This window comes from Tinamus guttatus, unplaced genomic scaffold (assembly GCF_059628265.1).
Source record: "Tinamus guttatus ecotype Peru unplaced genomic scaffold, ASM5962826v1 Tinamus_guttatus_pri_ptg000383l, whole genome shotgun sequence".
Taxonomy (NCBI): Eukaryota; Metazoa; Chordata; class Aves; order Tinamiformes; family Tinamidae; genus Tinamus; species Tinamus guttatus.
This window is the reverse complement of record NW_028288917.1, coordinates 4921778-4942823: the sequence shown is the minus strand read 5'-3', so window position 1 is coordinate 4942823 and position 21046 is coordinate 4921778. Positions and strand designations below refer to the sequence as shown.

General features: G+C 37.5%; 1 protein-coding gene across 1 annotated transcript in view; it reads left to right on the top strand.

The window, feature by feature from the left end:
• CSMD1 (CUB and Sushi multiple domains 1) overlaps positions 1-21046 on the top strand; it is a 994655-nt gene that overhangs the window by 580027 nt on the left and 393582 nt on the right. The gene's annotated exons all lie outside the window — the stretch shown is intronic.

The window sequence follows — 21046 nt, the reverse complement described above, 5'->3', positions numbered from 1 at the left end:
ATTATTTATAGTGCAGCATAACTCTGTTATATGATTTCATCTTTGTTAGCATTAAAACATTCTGACATTTCTTAATTAATGCTATTACATATGCTAATTCTTGGTAAGAGGAGTCCAAAGAGCACAGCTGAGAACATTCTGTCTGCTTTGCATAATTGCTCTGAGCAGCTGTATACCTTATTTCTTCAATACAAAACAGTAAATAGCAGTTAAGCCAGATAAAGATTTGCTACTGCCATTTTCAATCAGTAGCTGATTGAAATTACCATATATAAAAGTATTTTTTTTTCCTTAAGAAATTTGGGTTGATGTTTCTTTATCAGACACTTAACTTCAAATGCAAGTTTTTTTACAGCAGGCATCTGACAACCCATTTTTTCCCTTTTGTTTTGCTCTGCTGTGTCATTCAGATGACTATACTTAAAGTACATGCAGCGTAGCAAAGACATTCCTGTGGTTAATTTTTTATTAGGTAAGTTTATATAGCCTGAAAGTTTTTTCTAGTGCTTTTAGATAAAACTCCTTTTAGAACCTAGGGGAGTGTGAGACGAGAAACGAAGGCTGCATGTGCTGTGCACGGTTAAATGAAAGGCTGCAAGTTTTAACTACCTTTTCCTGGGTAACCTGCAGAGTGATATGCAAAACTAGCATTCCCCATGGCAGGGAGCAGCCCTTACCAGGACTCTTGGCTTAATTTTTAATCATTAAAATCACTGAGGAAACCCTCGTGCTAATGTGTCACTGCTGGGTCCCTGGTCCTGTGGGTGACGAGGGATGTGCGGGGAGGGCCCTTGGGGATGCGTTGCCCTCTGCTCCGCTCTGCCTCCCCAACCGCTTCTACCTGCAGAGAACCTGTTCTCAGTGCTACTGAGAAACCTGCTCAGGGAGATTCCCAGTTTAAAATAAGTAAGTAAATAAAGGTTCAACTGTAATTTATGCTGCTTACTTGTCAGTCCCAGAGAAAGGATTACACAAGTTCTCAGAAAGATCTCAAGCTCCCTTGCCAATTTGAAGACAAACGTAAAACACTTCCCTGAGCATTAGCCTACGTATTTACGAGCATTTTCTGATTTCCCTCCTCTTCATGAAGATAGCATTAACTTCCATATACAGGAAGATAACACATTGCTTTTCTAGGGTGGATGGATGGTTGTTGTTGTGCTGCTCTTGCGCGGGTTTCCTTTCCCATGTGGCGTGCCTCTGGCGAGCTCCGGGACCTGCTGCAGCTTCGCTCGCCGTCAGCGCCGTGCTATCACACTGCCCTCTCAGGTGATAAATCAAATCACTGCTGTGTCAGGAATGATGAAAACAAACTGATCTTTTAACGTCTCGCAATAATGAAATGCTGGCACTTTCAACACCCTTATACCCTGTGCATATATATTTTACTTAGTCTATTTAAGGCAATCCTTGGACTTGCTTAGACTTTGCAATTGTGTATTTTCTATGATGCAGTAGTGTCTACAGTTTGTCACTGTTTCTAATGTTATATGCGTTGCAACAAAAGCACTCTGGTGCCCAGACCTTAGCAGTTTCTATTCCCAGGGATGTCTGCAGCTAAGCACAAATTATGTCTTAAAACCATTTACACGCTCTGGCTTAAATCACTTATGAGCCTTGTGCCACGTGCGCATGTGTGCATGCACGCAAATAGAAATGCAATAGAGATCCATTTGCAAAGATTATTTATTGACTGCGACATACGACTCCGGTGCCTCTTCTCCTTTCTATCCTGGTATGCTTACCAGGAATGCAGTAGGGCCCAGACACCCGTGCCTTTCAGGGCAGCAATAACCCCAGCTTCGTGTCACACGTAGCACCACATAGGTAGGTTTGCCGGTCCTTCACCAAGGTAAACAGTGACAGGGAAACCAGCAGGTCTGTTGGCTAATGCCTTTGTCAGCCTGACCTGTAATGTGATTGCTGAAATACTCCAGTAGTTTATAAAGTACATCTGAAAAACACAAAGCAACTGTCTACTTCAAGCTTTTTTCCCCATTTAAGCTGCTTATGTTTTAACAGCTGTGACGTGTCACTTTGTGTCAGACTCTTTCATGTAACTTTTTCATGTTTGCAAATTTTGTGTATAATAAAATATGACTGGTAATAATTGAAGAGGAATATTTTAATTAGAAAATATGTAGTGTTATAGCCATGGTATCCCGCTGTATGCTTTGCTTTCATCTGTAGGGATCTTTCAGCTTTTACAATGTTTTGTCCAACCATAAACTGTACATCTGTACATCTGGTTAGTGCTAGTGTTCAATTTGATGCTTTCCTATCACGTCAGTTTGATGCTTTTCCTACCCTTTCTGCCTTTTCTATAGGTAGAAAAGATAAAAGATTTCTATAGATTATCATGGAGAGATCTCACATAGTAAAAGTAATGAACAAATCTTTGTCAACAGAAACTCGGTCATTGCTCTGGTTGAGTCAGAGTCCATCAAAAATGTCTCTACATTGTTTAAGGCCAAGTTTATATCACTGCAGAGTTGTGGAAAACCTGTAGCTTGTGACTTCACCCATTACTTGATCTTATAAATTCTTACATTATTGGACACTTTTTTCCTCCTTCTTGGCACTCCTTCTTAGCTTAGCTACTTTTTTTTCTATTTTACATAATATTTTAGACAGTCTTAAACACACAGATGTTATTTAATAATTCTAAAGATCAGGAATGTCTTAAGGAATGACACTCTGTGTTTGCCACAGACCTCCACTCTTAGTGTCTTTCCCCAGGAGTTATCCTGTTTCAGATTTGTATATAGTTTTATACGCCTGTCCAAAAAAGTAGCTATATACTTATATCACAAAAGAAAAATGTAAAAAATTGACTACAAGATAATGAAAGCAAGTTGTGGAAGTCAATGATGGGATTCATTTTTGTTTATTATATTATAAGTAGAGTTAGGTCTGTGATAGGCAATTTTGAAAATCCTGTCTTGCATCTATATTTATTAGCATCTATATTAATTCCAAAAAGAATAAAGTTCTGTAGGTTTTACTAGCAAAGATATATCCTTGGTAATTTTTTTTGATCTCACTTTTTGTGCTTTTTCCCATATGATACACCTGTAATATATAGAGTTTCTATAGTGTACATAATAACATCCACAACCAATGTGAATGTTTTTCCAATGGTTAAGAAATGGTAACAATAGCACTATATCCCCCTCCACCACATTAATAAAAGATTAAATGAAATATTCCAGAAAATATTTTCAATTAAAAGTTTTTTTTTTAAAAAAATCTAATTACAAAGGAAAATAAAACATATTTTCCTTTGATATTTCTTCCACAAATGTTGGTTTATTTTTTTTTCTTTGCCTTCGTCTTGTGTGTGTTACTGTGAGCATCAGAGATCGCTCTGTTTCCTTCGCTGGTGGCAGTGTTTGCACTAGGAGTCTCAGTGAGAGACACGGCTTCCTCAAAAGTCTGGCTGAGCTTGGCCTAGCTTTTTTCCTCTAATAAAAGAATAACAAGAGCTGGTATCTTTTTTTTTTTTTTTTTTTTTTTTTTTTACCCCTCTTGTCATTAAAAATCTGTCAATAATTGATGCCGTTTATCTGAAGTGATCAACATAACAGTAAGTGAGACCTTGTAGGCTTAACGAAGGGAAAGGGATCGATTTTGAAAATTAAGGAAACCATGGGTTTTGGAGAAGAGGAAGTGGGGAGCAGGTTTTTCGCACAGGCTTTTAGCTCTTCCTGGGGCATGAGACACAGTCTGCCTTTATGTTCCCATGTTTCTGCAGCCACTGCTTCCCCTGCAGTGTTTGCTGGGGCCGTGAGCAGCCCGGGCCGGCTCACCTGGTCCTGCCGCGCTCTGCACAGACTGGGGAGGGCAATCAGCAGACATCAGTGAACCTACAAAGAGACCTACCACCCACAGTCCATGCTGTGTGCCAGCTTTGGCTTATTTCGGGGTTTTGAATTTTATTTTCAAATGCTATTACAGAATAGCCTTTTTTTTTTTTTTTTTTTTTTTTTTAGTCTCGGGGACCGTTTTCGTCATACTTTCTTATGCCAGTTACCTTCTGATGTTTTTAGTCCATAATCCTGTTTTTACTTACCACAGCAAAGGGTAGGACATGCCCTGGGGTTGGAGTTAACAGCTTCAAGGAAAGCTCCACGCAGACAAGGTCACACACTGTGAGCAGGCACGGGCAGCAGTGACAATGCGTAGATCCTGCTAAGCACAGAACCTATCCACCAATTCTTTGAATCAACCATCACAAACAATCCTGGGCAGCCATTCCACAAAAACGCTTTGGTGATATCTCAGTCTCTGTTTAGGCACTCAGATTCACAAAACTCATCTAGATATGTAAAATATCCTGCAGGAAATTCTGACCCTAGGCTGAAACATGCACCAGCCCCTGCATGCTGAACTCTAACACATCGAAGTCAGTGAACAGGAAAAGTCAAGGAACAAGGAAAGGTGGTATGTAAGTAATTTCGTTATTCTACACTATTTGATCACCTTTCTCTTTCTTGTAGGTAGTCCCTTCTGGGAAACTGAAATACGTAGCCTGCCACATGTATGTAAGTGGATTCAGTATGGCCAGAGAATGCTGATCAAATCAGGTTTTGCGTTGGACATGACTCTGGTATTCAGGGCACACTGTTTAATAAGCACCTAATCCGTCAGCAAGCTGGAGATTGAGCATGTCCAGTGCAATGTGAACTGCTGAGAGACATTATTGCCTCAAGCCTTCAGTGCTGAAGGTATCTCAGCTTAATATGTCTTGAATCACTCTCCTAAACTTAAGCAGTTAAAACAGTTCGTATAGGACTAAGTCGTGGACTTTCAGTGAACTAAGTGGCTCACTGAGTACTTGACTTTGATATTTATTAATGCAAAGTGCTATATAAGAGCTTGGTATATAATGCCATCTGCTGGCATTTTATTTGCTATTTATGTATATTGACTAGGTCTAGCCAGAATTTTTTAATAACATTTTTTTTTCTGCCTAAAAAATGCCAACCTGTAAAGAAGACACCTATACTTGGATGTTTAATTTAACAGATGTTCGTTTTAAGGAGTGCATCATTTAACAATTGATATTTAATCTAATATTTTATCAAAATAAATATTTTAATGTGTGTGCTGCAGACAATGATAAAACTACATTGAAATTACCAGTTTTAATCTCAGTTTTAATATCAAATATAAAGCTTTTTAATATCGAGTATCAAAGACATTGTGGATTTTTTTCTTCATAAGGCATTAAAAGTCTGAGTTTAGCTAACTGAATTGAGCCTGTAGAGAATAAGATCCAGATTAATCCACATCAATTTAGTTTTCTATATACAGATATTTGTATTTGAGTTAGCTGACTAGCAATCAATGGAATCACTTTGGTCCCTTTGTCCTCTCTGACAGACCTGTGTAGATATTTTGGGTAGGCTGGATGATTGGGTATGTAAAATGTCTCCAGATGTTTGAGGATATTTAGGAAACAGGACTAGATCTCCATAAATATAAATTGGAGATTAAGCATTTTTCATAGACCTCCTCTATGCAGACAATTGCATTTGACTGCCTAAATGTCAAAGTGAGCACAGGACAGTGGCCTTCCTAAAATAGTTATCTGAGGACATGAGGACGAAGCCCTCCAGAAGTGATGATCTGTCTTGCTTGACTAGAAAGGAAGCTGAGTTAACTAACTTTGGCAGACATCTAACTTCAAGATGCCCCCAGTCAGGAAAAAGTGAAGCATTCTTTAGTTCAAAAGTTTCTAGCATTTTTAAATTTTGCAGGAAGACAGCAAAAGAATGAATTATATTATTAAGGTGCTCGATTACAAGAACAGTATAAGGAAAAATTGCTAATATACAGTTTGGCTTTTGAAACTTTATATATCTATCTTCTATAGATATAGATATATATCGTTATATATCTATATATATGTTTGCCATTATCTTTTATTATTTTAAAAAATCGGCTGTATAAAGATTTTTTAAGCTACTGATTACATTGAGCTTTAAGAAATGGATGTATTGAGAAAGTATTAAGTAAAGGATAAGTAGGCAGCTTGGAGCAGATTCTTGGGTATTTCCTAATATGTATGAAAATATAGAGTAATTGATGTATGGCCCATCTGTGAGGAACAAAATTACTTTACAGTAAGATATCTCTGTAAGACTTGAAGCATTATATAGAATTTTACCGATCTGAAAGAGAATAATTACAAGTAGATTAAGGCTATCTCTAGAATTTCAAATAGGATCTTTTTTGGTTTTACAATGTTAAATTAGTCAGACACATTCAACATGTCTAAGTGATGTTTGAAATTTTAAACAGGCTCATTTATTCTTTTATCTGCCCAGCTTGATTTTGGTTTTCTTTGTTTCCTTGTTTGTTTTCTTGCTTGCTCATTCGAGGTCTTTTTGTGTTTGTAGTTTTCTGCAAGCAGCACAAAGGAAACTTCACATGGAAGTCACAGCCCCTTTAAGATAGGAGTGCTTCTCATCTAGTCCTTTCTTTTAGTGCCATGTTTCTAGGCATATCTGTTGTGGTTGTACAGTGGGCATTTAACTTCTGAAGCATGCTTACAACTTGTTCCTTCTTGTTTAAAGAAAAAAAAAAAGAAATAAAGTTGACACTATTGCAGAGTGCATGCTATGCTTGCCTGAAGGGAAAAAACAAGCTATTTCAGTAAGCATTTTGTCTCAAAAATAAGTACAACAGAATTTCAGTTCTGTTTTATTTTTGGTGCTTATTTTGCTTTTTAAGGCTATAAACAGAGGAAGGAATAGCTTGACTTACGTGTGCTTTTACATTTCACCATGTATATTTCCTATCTGAAAAGCAAATAGCTAACATGCTTTCTGATCAATAGACAGAATTATGCTGTGCAACATGAACAGTTTGCATACATCTATAAGGTGATTAGTTTTAGGCTTTAGGTTGGAACATTTTGGAAAATATAGATGAAAAAATATATTTCCTTTTTATCTTGCTTTTAGAAATAATGCAATTAGTTTCAGACCTTAGGCAAATTAGCAGACTGTGCCTCCTAAGCAGGCTGTGCCTTTTTTAAGAACAGAACAAAAACCTTTGACAGAAAAAATGAAAATAAGCTTTTGTTTCTTATTTTGATCGGGCGATGGCTATTGCTTTGTAGGCATACCTCCTCCTCACCTATTTCATTTAAAGGACACTAATTTGAACTGATGGCCTTACTGAAAAAAAAAAAAAAAGTTTACACATTGATCTGAACACTTACAGAATTAAACTTAATTTGATTTTTTTTTAGCAAATCTGACTTTACATATTTCCACTGTGAGAAATTTACATCAGTTTTATTTTCACTCCTGAATAAACTTTTGAATGGCAAGGAAATCCATAAGGCAGACTACAGAATAATAGTGGTGATGCTAATGGCTTTGGTACCCACAAGGCAAACTTCAATTTTTTTTTTTTTTTAATCCTGTCTTGCTGTTGTTGTGGTTTGGTTGCGGGAGGGAGGGCAAATTTGGTAAGAGGTGAATGCCCCTGAGTTCCAGCCAATCCTCAAAGGTTAGAAGGATGGGGGCGACTGGACTCATCTCTTAATAGGGATATCAAATACTGTGTTAGCTATATGCCCAACTCTGGCAGTATGGGATTCACCCACAGTCTACTGACCATGGGTCCAGTCGCCTTCCTAGGAGCAAATCGAGTTCCCCAATAGTGTGATCAACTATAAGCTCGATTCGGGCAGTATTGGATTCACCAACAGTCTGTAGACTGTAGGTCCAATTACCTTCAAAGCAAGTGGTCAAATGCAACATTTGGAGAACAGGTTTCAGATGTCAGTATAGGAAATTCTCTACTACAGTGTGGGGTTCTTAGCTAGTGCCTAGTGTACAAATGCACAATCATCACTCACTCAGAAGATAGGAGAGGGCTCTCGATCTTGAGGAGTCTCCTCAGGGAGTGTCCTGACCCGAGGGGAGGAAAGGGTTCAGCCTGTCGACTGATCCAGAAATTACGATGGAATCATCCCTCTCTCCTCTTCCTTCTTCCTTAGTTTCCCTTCCTCTGTTCTTACTGTCCCATTCTTCCTTCCTAGTTCTTACCCCATTCTTCCTTCCTGCAATATCCCTCCTTACTTCGCCTTTTATATTTTTTCTTCTACATTTAGGTGAAGCTTGAGTGACTCTAGTCATACTTACTTTCGTTATTCAGTGATTTAAAAAAGTCTCCTGATTAATCAAAAATCTAGAGAGCATGCTCAGTGAGGAGTTGTGCTCAGTGAGATGGGATTGTGTATTGGTATTATAATGAGATTAGAAGGAGGAGAAGTTTGAGCAAAGTCAATTGGAAGAGACTCATCTGCCACCATGGTTGGCCCAGCACCAGACATCACACTATGAGGCTTATCAGCTGCATGGTACGACCAGGCTGCCATCTCTGCAGGGAGTACAACAGAGTTTGGCTGCTGTGTCTTCAATCCGCTCCACCCTCCATTCCCTCATCGTCTGCACGGCGCCATCACATTATCCCCTCTGCAGGGAAGCCAGCAAAGTTTGGCCATGGTGTCTCTGTTCTGCTCCACTCCTTGTTTACTCTTATTAATGTGTGTCACAAGGGCAGATTGTGTTGCCAAGGGAATTGTGGAGAAGTAGATTCCACACATACCAACCATCTTGGAAGCGGTAGCTGTCTCTCACCTCAAGCAAGCCTCTTTAATGCCATAAGTTCTATTAGGCCCTAATTTCCCTCTACGTTCCCCTTTCTCAAGCAATTTTCTCACAGCTGTGTCACAACCTAAGCTTTCACTATACCAAGTTTTAACATATAAATTTTATTCCTTCAAACTGATTCATATTCAATACCTATAGAAAGTTCTGTTAATTTTCGACATAGACAATAATCAGACACGTTATGATGTACAAAAGCAGACTCCACTGAGAACTGGAGTTTCCAGTGCAGATAGAGCTTGTCTAAAATAGGCACCCGCCACTGTAAGCTTAGACTAATCTTTCCTACTAATGATTTTGAAAGATCATGTAATCTTTATTTCAGGGGAAAAAATAATAACAACAACCTTTGCTGGCCAGACAGTTGTCAGTAAGATGGAGAAGGATCAGTCCTTACTGCTTCTTGAAATAAGGTGATCTTTGCTGTTGTTCAGTTGCTATCTTTTGGTTCCCTATTTTGAATTTGAATTTGTGTTTTTTTTTTTTTTTTCCTCTTGAATACTTGACTTGCCAACTGTCAACTTGTCAACAATCTGCCCATCTGCAGGTTTATCTTCCACGGCTCCAGTCTGTACATATAGGTCTTTCTGACAACCTGGCAGTTTTTTTCACAAGTCTAAGCCTTTGTATGAAAGTGCTCCTTGGATCTTAGACAGCTAAAGCTCAAGAGGAGAATATCAGGACCACGGGTCTTCTGAGAGGTGCAGAGGAAAGGAGGAAGGGAATCTTTGTGAAATTATTCTTGCTCTTGTCATCCTGTCAGGGAAAAAAAAAAAAAAAAGTGAATTACACATTTCACCTTTTGTCATACCAGTTTTGTCATAACAGCAGGTGAAGAAGGTTTTTTTTTTTATTTAACTCCTCTGGTAGAAATAAGACTGTTTTAATAGTTCTAATTTCTCTAATTATATAATCTCTGCTGAACAGCTATACCTGTACTGGCCAGTCTGTTCGTGTCACCTGAGTACCACGTGTGAAGAAGAAAAGAGAGCCCTGCTAATTTACTTTCCTCACAGATTTTAACAGAAAGTCCAGGTTCATAGAGATCATATGTTCCTTTGTCCGGAAACAAACAAAAAATCAAGAATGCCTGAATTCCCTTGTGGATAGAGAACAAGAGAAGCAACAGTGGAGGGTGTGTGGTACTAAAGTTACAGAGAGACTACACCCTTCAAAGCCTAGAGAGAGATCTACCAGGAAGACTGATTTGCTGTACATCTTAAAAATTTGGTACATAAATGCTAAACAATAATCTGCAGAAGATTAGATTTCCTAAACAGAACTTTGTACGGAATGATGGCTATAGACATGGATTTGTTCTTCAGATTTGGATATTATAATGAACATATGGAAAAAAACATGAGTCCTAGGGGAATTATAAGTCTGTACCTAACTGAAGGCTAGTGATAAAGCTTTCTCAGAAAATTTATGTTATATATAACAAGTTTTAATGTCCAAAATCTCAACATGTTTGGATGGGATACTTGAAAGTGGTACAGAAAAAAAAAAACAGTTTTCTTTTAGTTTTGAATAATTTTAAAATATATCAAGATTGATGAAATATTCATTAAATTTAGTTAACTGCTGCTATGTATTTTTACATCTCAAAATGCGCTCAGGATCCAAGAGTTAACTGTACTATCCGTTAGGTCTTATTAAATGTTTACTGCCCCAGTGTTTCAAGATTCACCTTTGGGGTACAGTGACAGCCACATATTTATTCAAATTTACTGCATCCTAATGCTGTTGCATAAAACAGCTTTAGCTTCCTTTTTATGAGACTTAAAAGAAACGTGCATTCTGAATGAGCTGAAAGCCAATTTGTTAATTGTTTTTCAAAAGTGGGGGTTATATATGCATGCGTATAAATAGAATCTCCACAGAATTCTATAATAATAATGAGCAGAATAATTTAAAAAAAAAAAAAAAAAAAGGTTCCTGATGAATTTAACATTTCTATGGTTAGCATTAGTTCGGACAGATTTTTAGTACAGTAATTTCGTTCGTGGGTATGTAAATTCCACTGAAGTCACTCTTTGGATGTTTTATTCCTTTTTCTTGATTTTTTAATAGAGCTCCAGATTTATGCAGCTGTCCTACTAAGGCAATCTTTCAGAAGAGCAAGTTCACCTAGGGCTTTCTAAATCTTACATGAGTATCATTACTCCTTAACCATCCTTCCTCAGTCATGAATGTTCAATTTTGCTTGAAGTTTTATGTGTCAGGACAATCATGTATTTGAACTGATGTTTTCGGTCTGACATATTATTCTCTGTCTCTCTTCTTGGGAAAATTAATACTAACATCTTTGAAAGATGTCCAATAGAATTCCTAATATATATTGTGTCTCTTCATTTTCTGTTTGTTTCTAAAAACTTAGTTCATTACTAGTAGTTCAATGTAAAATAATATTGGTCTCACATACTACAAGATCAGTAGGATTAAATTAATAGTGCAATTTTCCTATAGAGTGCTAACTATTAATTATTCATATATCTTCATTAATACATAAATTTTCTATTTCTTCTGTATACTTATACTTTTAAATATGCAACAGAGCTATAGGGAAAATGGAGAGGGCTAGCTTGTTTTTTCTTGCACCTATAATTCACTGCTTTCAGTAGTTCTATATGAAATATGTCTCTGGTTTAAGTATAAATTGATACTTTTGTTTGGAAATATTTTTAAATCATATCTTGAATAATTTAGCTGAAGTGTGATATAATGTAAAAGTTGAATAATTTATTACACTTGTAATTCTACTGCACAAGTAAAAATTATCTTCAAGCAAAAAAAAAATGATTCTTTAGGATTTTGATGAAGTTTTATTTTCAAAAAAAGGAACCCCCCCCCCAAAAAAAAAAAATGTCGAGTATACAGCTTCTTTATCACAACAGCAAGGGAAAATGCGAGGCAGCCTTCCATTAATTCCACTACTGCAATACGGAAGGCTAAAACCAGCTTAATGTGCTTTCATGCATATAATTTGAGGATCAAAGGGATGGTTGCTTTTAAATAAGGTATGACTAAGTTTTGGGAGAGAAACTCTTTAATCTGGAGAAAATATGACTGAGAATAGGTGTAATGGAAGTCTATAAAGCATGAACTGACAGCAAAATGGTGTGTGCAAGGAAGAGTAGAAGAGAATTGAGGTAAATCAGTAAATAGAGGAGGTGATGGGAAAAAAATACAACTTGTATTACTTAAACAGGAGCATATGTCAGCACTGAATCACCAAGTTGTTCTTTTCTTTTTTCCCCTATAAAGGAGCAACTCTTATGTTATGAGCATGAATATGCAGTATTTGTCTCCTAAATAAAAAATGAAGTGCTATAGCATTGTGTCACTGTGTAAGAACTATATGGGTTTCATCTGTATCTCTAGTGACCTTTAGATTTTAGATGCTAATTTTCTTCTGTAGGTCAACATTATATTTTTCTCAAGAAACAGCTTGACTGGCTATTTAAGAAAGACAATACGAGAGTCTTTGTGCCCACATATTCTCGTAGATGCTTTCTTTATGTTTTCCTGCAAAAGGATATCTGGAGATCATTTATTTTATAATTGTATAAATTCATTAAAAATCTTGTCAGACTTTTGCACAAATAGATGGGTGCATGATACCAAATAACATGTATGTCTACTCTCTGAAATACTGACCATAATGTTCTTTTTGTAAGGAACTTTATCTTGACAGTGCTCAGAGTGTTTTCACCTGTCTCTGTGAGTTTAATCATGCTTACTAGTCTTATACTTTGTGTTTAAAAAGTAATAGAATGGTTGAAGAAAGTCTGATGCAAATCTTAGAGAAAGCAGTGTCCTGCTGACATCAAGACTGATTGTGTAAGAGCATAAAGATAACTTGGAATGTCAAAATACGTGTATGCACATCACTAGTGGTATCTCCAGGGTCAATACTGTTGAGCATTGTCGCTAACGTCCTGGATGATGGCATGGAGTGTGCCGTCAGCATTCCGTCATACAAAGCTGTGAAGAGCAGCTGCTACACCAGAGGGCTGTGCTGGCACTCAGAGGGACCTCGAGAGGCTGCAGACATGGGCAGAGGTTCAACGAAGGGAAGTGGAATAGTCTTGTACCGGGGAAGAATAACCCCTGCATGGGGACAGACTGGGGAGGACAGCTAGAGAGAAGCTTTGCAGAGAAATGGACAACTGCAGTTGACCCTGGACCACTAATATATGTCTGTGGCGAAGAAGGCCAGCAATATCCTGGTCTGCATTAGGCAGAGGCCTGCCAGGAGGTTGAGACAGGTGATCCGTCCTCTCTGTTCAACCCTGGAGGTCACACTTGGAGTGCTTTATCCAATGCTGGGTTGCCCACCACAAGAAAGACATGGACCTCCTGGAGCAAGGCTGGCAAAGAGCCACAAAGAAGATTATGGATTGGACTATGTCTGTTACATAAGGAGAGGCTGAGAGAGCTGGTGGTGTTTAGCTTTGATAAGATGGGAGGGTGTAAAAAAGATGGAGCCAAACTCTTCTCACTAGTGCCCAGTGAGAGGACAAGGGGCAATGGGCAAAAACTCAATAAGTAAATTCTCTCTGAATGTAAGGAAAATGTTTTTTACTTGTGTGGGTGGTTGAACACTGGAATAGGTTGCCTAGAGGGATTGTGGTGTCCTCATCTTTGGAGACACTCAAAACGTGGTTGGACATGGTCCTGGGCAACCTGCTGTGCTTAACCGTGCTTAAGCAGGGGAGTTGGGCCGTATCTCCACATCGACACTTCCAACTCGAGCTATCTGTGATTTTGTGAACCCCCTTCAGCATATTCCAGAGCAGCCCATGGCTAACGTGGAAAACAAAACAAAACTGTGCTATAAGGATGAAAATCCAACTGAGTTAACTAAAATCTGCACTACTCTTGATAACACAACAGATCATGTGGTTCTTTCATTTACCATTTTCACAGAAGTTCCATGCTGTTCATGGAATATATCCCTAGCATATAGGATCCTAAAATATGACAGGTTTATTTTTTTTTTCTATAAACTGATATCTGTAGTAAGCGTAATGTGGCCTGGAAAAGGAATGATCTCAGAAACTTTCACAAACACAGATATGTCACTATTTCAATATTTGTATAAACCGAGGAATGCTGCAGAGAATTAAATATTTTTGTACATGTTTAAGGATTTTTGTTATCTCTCCTTAGATACTGAAAGATATATTTACTGAAATATTTAACTCTCACTGTTAACATATCCAGTGAATAATCATGAATTAGTTCAAATAAAATGTACAGAGTCATCAATGAAACTGAGCAAAATTTTATCAAATTATACGTATATTTTGGGGAAACTGAAACAGTTCAGAATTCAGAGAAATATTGGTAATTAGGATGGTATTAATGCCACCCTAATTTTAGTGCTTAAACTTTATTATTTTTCCTATGCTTGTTGTATTTTGTCAATGCTGGGAGATTCTCAGGTTTTAAGTCACCATCTAGAGGAGTCCTCTTAAGTGCTAAAAGTATCAATGAGTACATCTCCTTAATTTCTATTGGAGAGAAGGGCTAAAAAGTATATTGAAACACTCTAATAGTTTGTAGAATTTAATCAATTTTGTTTACAAAAAGAAAATATTGAAGTTGTCACTTTCTGAAATCAAAATAGTTGTTCGAAATCAAAAATAAAATTTCCTTTTAAAAGTCCTTCAAGACACTTCTGCAAATAGGAAAAAGAACAGTGTATTGGACTAAATAGAAAGATTTCCCTTTCTCTTTCCTTTTTCACCGGCTTTTGCTTCATCTACCAGAATTTCTTGTTTCTTTCCCTTGTTTGGTAAAGACCAAGAGGAGTCAGGTATCATAATCTTACTTTGAATGACAATAATAGTTCTTAACCATATCAGTCATCTGACTTGGTTTTACAGAGAACACAGATATAAGAATGTAATGTAGAAAAATAGATTGTAAGATTGTAAATACAGTAAAAAAATATACATAGCAGAAATATTTTGAATCTCAACAATGGTATTCTTACTTATTACATTATCTGAGAAATATGCAGTCTAACCTTGTAGAACAGCAACAAAGAAAGAAAATGAAATAGATTTTAAATGTTAACTTGATGCTATTTATCCAGTGCATGCATTTTTGAAAACAGTAATTTAACGAAATTATGAAAAAAATCATGTATCATTAGCACAAAGCTGAACATTTACATATAAAATAGCATTTTTGTATGTTGCAGCTACCATATACTACCATTTTGGTGTAATCCCAGCCAAGGCACTGTGAGGCTGCACTCTACCATTTTTGGAAGTCTACAACTGCAGGAGATTCCTAATAACTGAAAAATGCAAGGATCACCTATCCTAAAGAATACCAAGAAGGAGGATGCAGAGAACTGCTGGCTGGTGACCCCCATTTCAGACCTGGGAAAGATTATTACAATAATAATCATAGAATCCCTAAGGTTGGAAGACTAGAGGTCGTCTAGTCCAACCCCCTGCACACGCAGGGTCACCTAGAGCACATGGCACAGGACTGCATCCAAGCAGGTTTTGATGATCTCCGGAGAAGGAGACTCCACAGCCTCTCTGGGCAACCTGTTGCAGTGCTTTGGCACCCTCACTGTTCTACAGGCACTTCCTTGAGTTCCTGTGAAACTTCTGATGCTTTAGTTTCTGGCCGTTTGCTCTAGTTCTATCAGTGGCCACCACTGAAAAGAGGCCAGCACCATCCTCCTCACTGCCTCCCTTGAGGTACTTATATACACTGATCAGGTCCCCTCTCAGCCTTCTATTCTCCAGGCTGAACAGGCCCAGCTCCCTCAGCCTCTCCTCATAGGGCAGATGTTCCTGGCCCCTGATCAACCTTGTGGCCCTGCGCTGGACTCTCTCCAGGAGCTCCACATGCCTCTTGTACTGTGGAGCCCAGAATGATAATGCACAATAACTTAATTGTTAATAATAATGCTAATAGAGGGGTGTCCTGGAGTCTTTCAGGCTGCACTATATTGGAGAGTGGGGCTTCATTGGGGCTGTGCAGAGAGGAAGGATCATCTTCCTCAGCCTTCTCCCAATGTAGTGCTTAGTGCAGCCCAAGGCACGTTGCTGACCCATGGTCAACTTGTCCACCGAGATGGTCAAGTGCCTCTCCGCAAAACTGCCCTGCAACCGACCGTCCTACAGCAGGTCCATGTTATTTCCCCTATTGCTGCTTCTTACGCACTTGAAGAAGCCTTGATGCTTTTCACATCCCTCATCCCATCCCTAGGCTCCTGGATAACATCTCTATATTCCTTCTAGGATATAGGGCTTGGTTATAGGTAGGGAGTATAAATCTGTGGACTAGAAGGAGCAACTGATAATCTGAAGGGAAGAGGGGGTGCTACTCAAATAGATCTCAGCATGCTGTAGAAGCGGGCAAATAGGAACTCCACGCAGTTCAAAAGAAGCAAATACAAACTCCTGCACCTAGGATCAAGTAACTACAACTGTACAGGCCCGTGGTCAGTTGGCTGGAAAACAGTTTTACATAAAATTACATAGAGGTCCTCGTAGACAGGAAGTGGAGAAGAAATTTCAAGCAAATTCCCCTCTTCTCATTTACTCTGCTTGTGATATTTTATGCAGTTCCAAGGCATGAGTGTTCTTATCGCTGTTCTTTCAAGTGGTCTGCATGATTCATGCTAGTGAAAAAGTAAAGACAGAGCTCTATTTAGGAGCTTAATATTCTTGTATTTCTGTTACTGTTATGTCTGCTGTTGCTACTATTACTATTCCCAGTAATTCCCACAAATTTGGAAGGATGTTTATTTACATGTGTCATTCTAATACATGACATTTTCAGGCTTATATTGCACCTCCATATGTGCAGTTGCTAGGCAATTATTTCTGGTGACATTAAGCTCTATCTTTAATGGCAGTGTAAATTAAGCCTGAATGCAACAGAACTCTAGAAATAACCGGCTGTGTGAGACGACAGACGACTGTGTGAGTGCTGGCAACATTAGTTTCACACTGAAACGTATTCAAGCCTGGAATCTGCTGGTTCCTTAATTCTGAGTTTTCTTCAAAGTGCTCTCGGGTCTTTTCAAGTTCATGTCATCTTTCTAGTTTTCTACCAGCTTGCAGGTTTCAGTCTTTGTAGAATTAAGTTGTAAAAAGAAGGTAAATTGCACTTCTAAAGCCTGTAGAATGATGCTGGAACAGAAAGTGGTGAAGAGAAAGGAGATCACTAAAGAGGCAGGAATTAATCTCTTGAGATGTAAATATATAAATATGTGAGAAAGAAGTTGCCTGGGTCTAATGACAGGTCTAATTTAACCTTCTTTTGTAGAACTGAAGAAAATCACATAACTTTAATACCTTCAGTTTTCTCCCTTATAAAGTAGAAATATGCTATTTACTTAAAAAATGCAGGGATTTATCACTGCTCAGACTTTCAGATCTGTAGCGTAATTACTATAGTCTAAAGAGGAAACCAGATAATGTTGCAATAAAGTTGTCAGAACTATCAGTAGAAAATAAGGGTAGTCATAGGAGGAGTCAGTAAACATGATTTCTGAAAGATACGTTCCTCATCATAAGACCGAGTGGTTAGATAATGTCTGGGTATTATAGCAAAGGAGAAGTCAGCAATGCAAAATCTGAGCATAGTGATAAAAGTGTCTTCATTTACATACACAAATGTACAATTTGGGTTATCAACTGGCTGTTACTAGAAGAGTCAGCCCAACATCAAAGTCTAGCTTCAGAAGCAAGTCTTTCTCAAAAAATGAGTGCAATCCAAAGCACAGAGGACACTATTCTTTCATTTATCCATTTCTTGTGTATTTTAGCAACCTTTATGCAAAAGTATATAATCCAAAACAAACAATAGCATACCATGATTTCTGAGATGAAAAATCAAGATGTGAAATGAACTTAGAACTATGTGCAACGTTACCCTCTAGTGATGTCTGTATGATGATAATAACAGTATGATAATGATCAGCAAGTGTTGTGAGCAACAGCAAGGATATAAGCAACTAAAAATCTCATTTACTAATTAGGATCTTTTTGGGGGGTGAGGAGTCGATAAACTCTAGCAAGGAGAATATTTTTAAGGACACTGATTTCTGCCAAAATCTATAGAGGAAAGGACTATAATACTCACCTTCATACTTAAAAATGAAAACCTTCTCTATTTTAGAGCAAAGTATCGTCATAAAAATTCAGGCTGAATGCAGATCCTGAGATGTAAACTTGTTTTAGCTGGAGATGGTGACATGCACTCTTCAGGAACAATGACTGGCAAAAAAGTGATTTCACCAAGTCTGAAGAGAAGCTCTTACCCTAAAATTGAAGTTCACAATGATTTCTTTACTGCTCAAACACAAAAGCTTGTGATTAGTAAGTGAATGTCTCAGTGAAAACCTGGATCTGAATTCTTGTTATTATTTACAATTAGACTGAAATTAATGTAATTACTATAAACACCTGCAATTACCATTTTATAAAAGAATGTGTTTCCTGTTCCACTGTTGAGTATCAGACCTTATGACTTATTTTTATTAGGAGATAGAAATTTGCTGCTTATCTCTATATCAGATTAGGTCATGAGAAGACTATTAACCAGCAAAGCATACTGACTAAAGATAGCCTAGAAACTGTTGGACGTTTCTGCATTTGTATATGAATTTAGGCAGAATAAATAACCTCCTTTCCTTTTTTAAAAAATTTTTGTTCCCAAATAGGTAGTATGAAAAGCAAAAATATGACTATTTTTTTCTAAGTTTTGCTCACAGACCACGTTTACTTTTCATAGTGCTTTTCACAAATATTTGAAATACTTCTGTACACAAGCAGAGGTTATAGTATATGTATATATAATGTATAGGTAATTATATATTTAGTAACAGTAAATGTAACAGTAGATGCAACTGGCAAAGAAAAAAAAAAAAGAATGTGACATTTGAAATAAAATTCCTTACGCACATGAATCGTAACAAATGTGTATACCCAAATAAAACACGTTGACTCTACCAAAAAGCTTATATGTTTATTTATTCTCTCAACTGTTTTCAGAGTAACGCATTTAGACTATATTAATCTTGTTCTCTCTATGCTGCCACCCTGCAGCATTCTCAATACAAGAGAATTTTACTGCGCTCCGTCAGGCTTTTAACTCTTGCTGACTTTAATGAAGAAAATGATCCAAGTGTCTCCTTTATTTGAGCGTTGTATTCTGTGTCTTGTATTCTAACTTCTCCTGGCCTGCATCAGGAGTGTTGCCAGCAGGTCGAGGGGGGTGATCCTGCCCTTCTACTCAGCTCTGGTGAGGCTGCACCTGGAGTATTGTGTGCAGTTCTGGGCTCCCCAGTACAAGAAGGACATTGAGCTTCTAGAGAGGGTCCAGCGGAGAGCAACAAAAAAGACGAAGGGACTGGAGCATCCGTCTTACAAGGAAAGACTAAGCGAGTTGGGTCGGTTTAGCCTAGAGAAGAGAAGACTGAGAGGGGATCTGATAAATATGTACAAATACCTGAGGGGAAAAGGTAAAGAGGATGGGGCCAAACTCTCCTCTGTGGTGACCAGCAACAGGATAAGGGGTAACAGGTACAAGTTGAGGCACAGGAAGTTCCACCTCCGTATAAGGAAGAACTTCTTTACTGTGGGGGTGACAAAGCCCTGGAATAGGCTGCCCAGAGAGGTTGTAGAGTCTCCTTCTCTGGAGATCTTCCAAACCCACTTGGACACAGTCCTGTGCCGCGTGCTCTTGGGTGACCCTGCGTGTGCAGGGGGGGTTGGACTAGATGACCTCTAGAGGTCCCTTCCAACCTCAGCCATTCTGTGAGTCTGTGAATTTCCAGCTTGCGAACAGCTTAAAGAACTGAACTGGCAATGGAAACAATAGAAATATTATATATATATATATTCCTGTGTTTTTTTTGTTTGTTTGTCTTGTAAAATCTTCTTAATCAGTAGGACTGGCAGTGTCCTTTGTTGAAACACATAACTAATACAGTTTGAGGCCATTTGATTTCTCATAAAAGAAAAATTGTCTTTGGTGTTAGCATTATGGCAGCTTAAGCTCTGGGAAATTCAGTGCATTGTTATAATGTGAAATGATTGACAATTAAATCTTCCCATTTGTTGACATACAAGTCTATTAGTGTGGAATTCCATATTCCATGTTATGGCAGCTCTTTCTGTTTACTATAATACAATGCCTTACAGAGAGAGTTAAAAGTATCATGTCTTCTTGTGTATGATGTTAGGAAACAAAAAAAAGAACTAAATATAGTAGCACGTGGCCTGCACAGTGAAGACAAAACCTCAGAAGTTTTGCCGTAAGCCAGTTTGGGAATATTGTGTTTGTTTCTGTAAAGGATAGATATTAAAAATAATTATTTGTATATACAAGGGCTTGTAAGCATATATTATGTACCAGTGTTTTACTAGATCATATTTTTTGATCATTTTTACATTTATTGTAATTTGCAAGAGAAGGCTAAAGATGTTGACAGCATAAACCTTAACAAATTTCCAAAAAAAAAAAAAAAAAAAGAAAAAAAGAAAAATATGTTTCACAGACCTTTAAAAGGCAGGTTTATTTGTAAAGGTTTTGGTAGAAAGATTTGTTCCATATGAATAGCTCATTTCATGATGTAATTCCAGTTTTATCTTGTACTTTTGTCTAGCAGAGAGCTTTCAAAAAGATGACAGCACCTTAGGGAAATTTAATGTCATGGAGATATTACAAGTCAAGATAATTTCTTAAAAGACAAAAGTTTGTTTATATGCTGGCAAAATAATGACTTAATAAGTTGGTTTTATGTTTTCAGGCCAAGTGTTTTATATCTGCTAATCAAATGTTTGTTGAACTAAATTGTCTAATAATCCAAACTTTTTTAACTAGTTAAAAAACATTCTCAGAGGGAAAATACCTAAAGAGCCTTTGAAGATCAACAGTCTGTTAAAAGCAATTGACTTCATGTTGCATTGACTCACTTTGACAAATCAGCAGAAGTCTATTATGCTAGAATCACAATGGCAAATGTTATATATAAACCCTACCACTGAACGTCGACAGTTACATGTTGCAATAGTCACTTCATGACATTCAGCAAATAATAGACTTACTAATGAAAAGCTTAATTAATGTATTTAGCTCTTTAAGTTCTAAAAATGCACATTTAATTTTTATCCTCATTTTGATCATTCAGGCTCTACCACTACCAATTTTCAGTCCTGATATAAAATAAATACCTGAGAACTGTCCATCCAGGAAACATTGCTTGTTTCCTAAATACTTGATTTATTAATTCCCAATTCTATCTGTTTGCTTAAATGCCACTCTGACTCTCATAACTTTTAACACAGCTACTCTCCACGATTTTCACA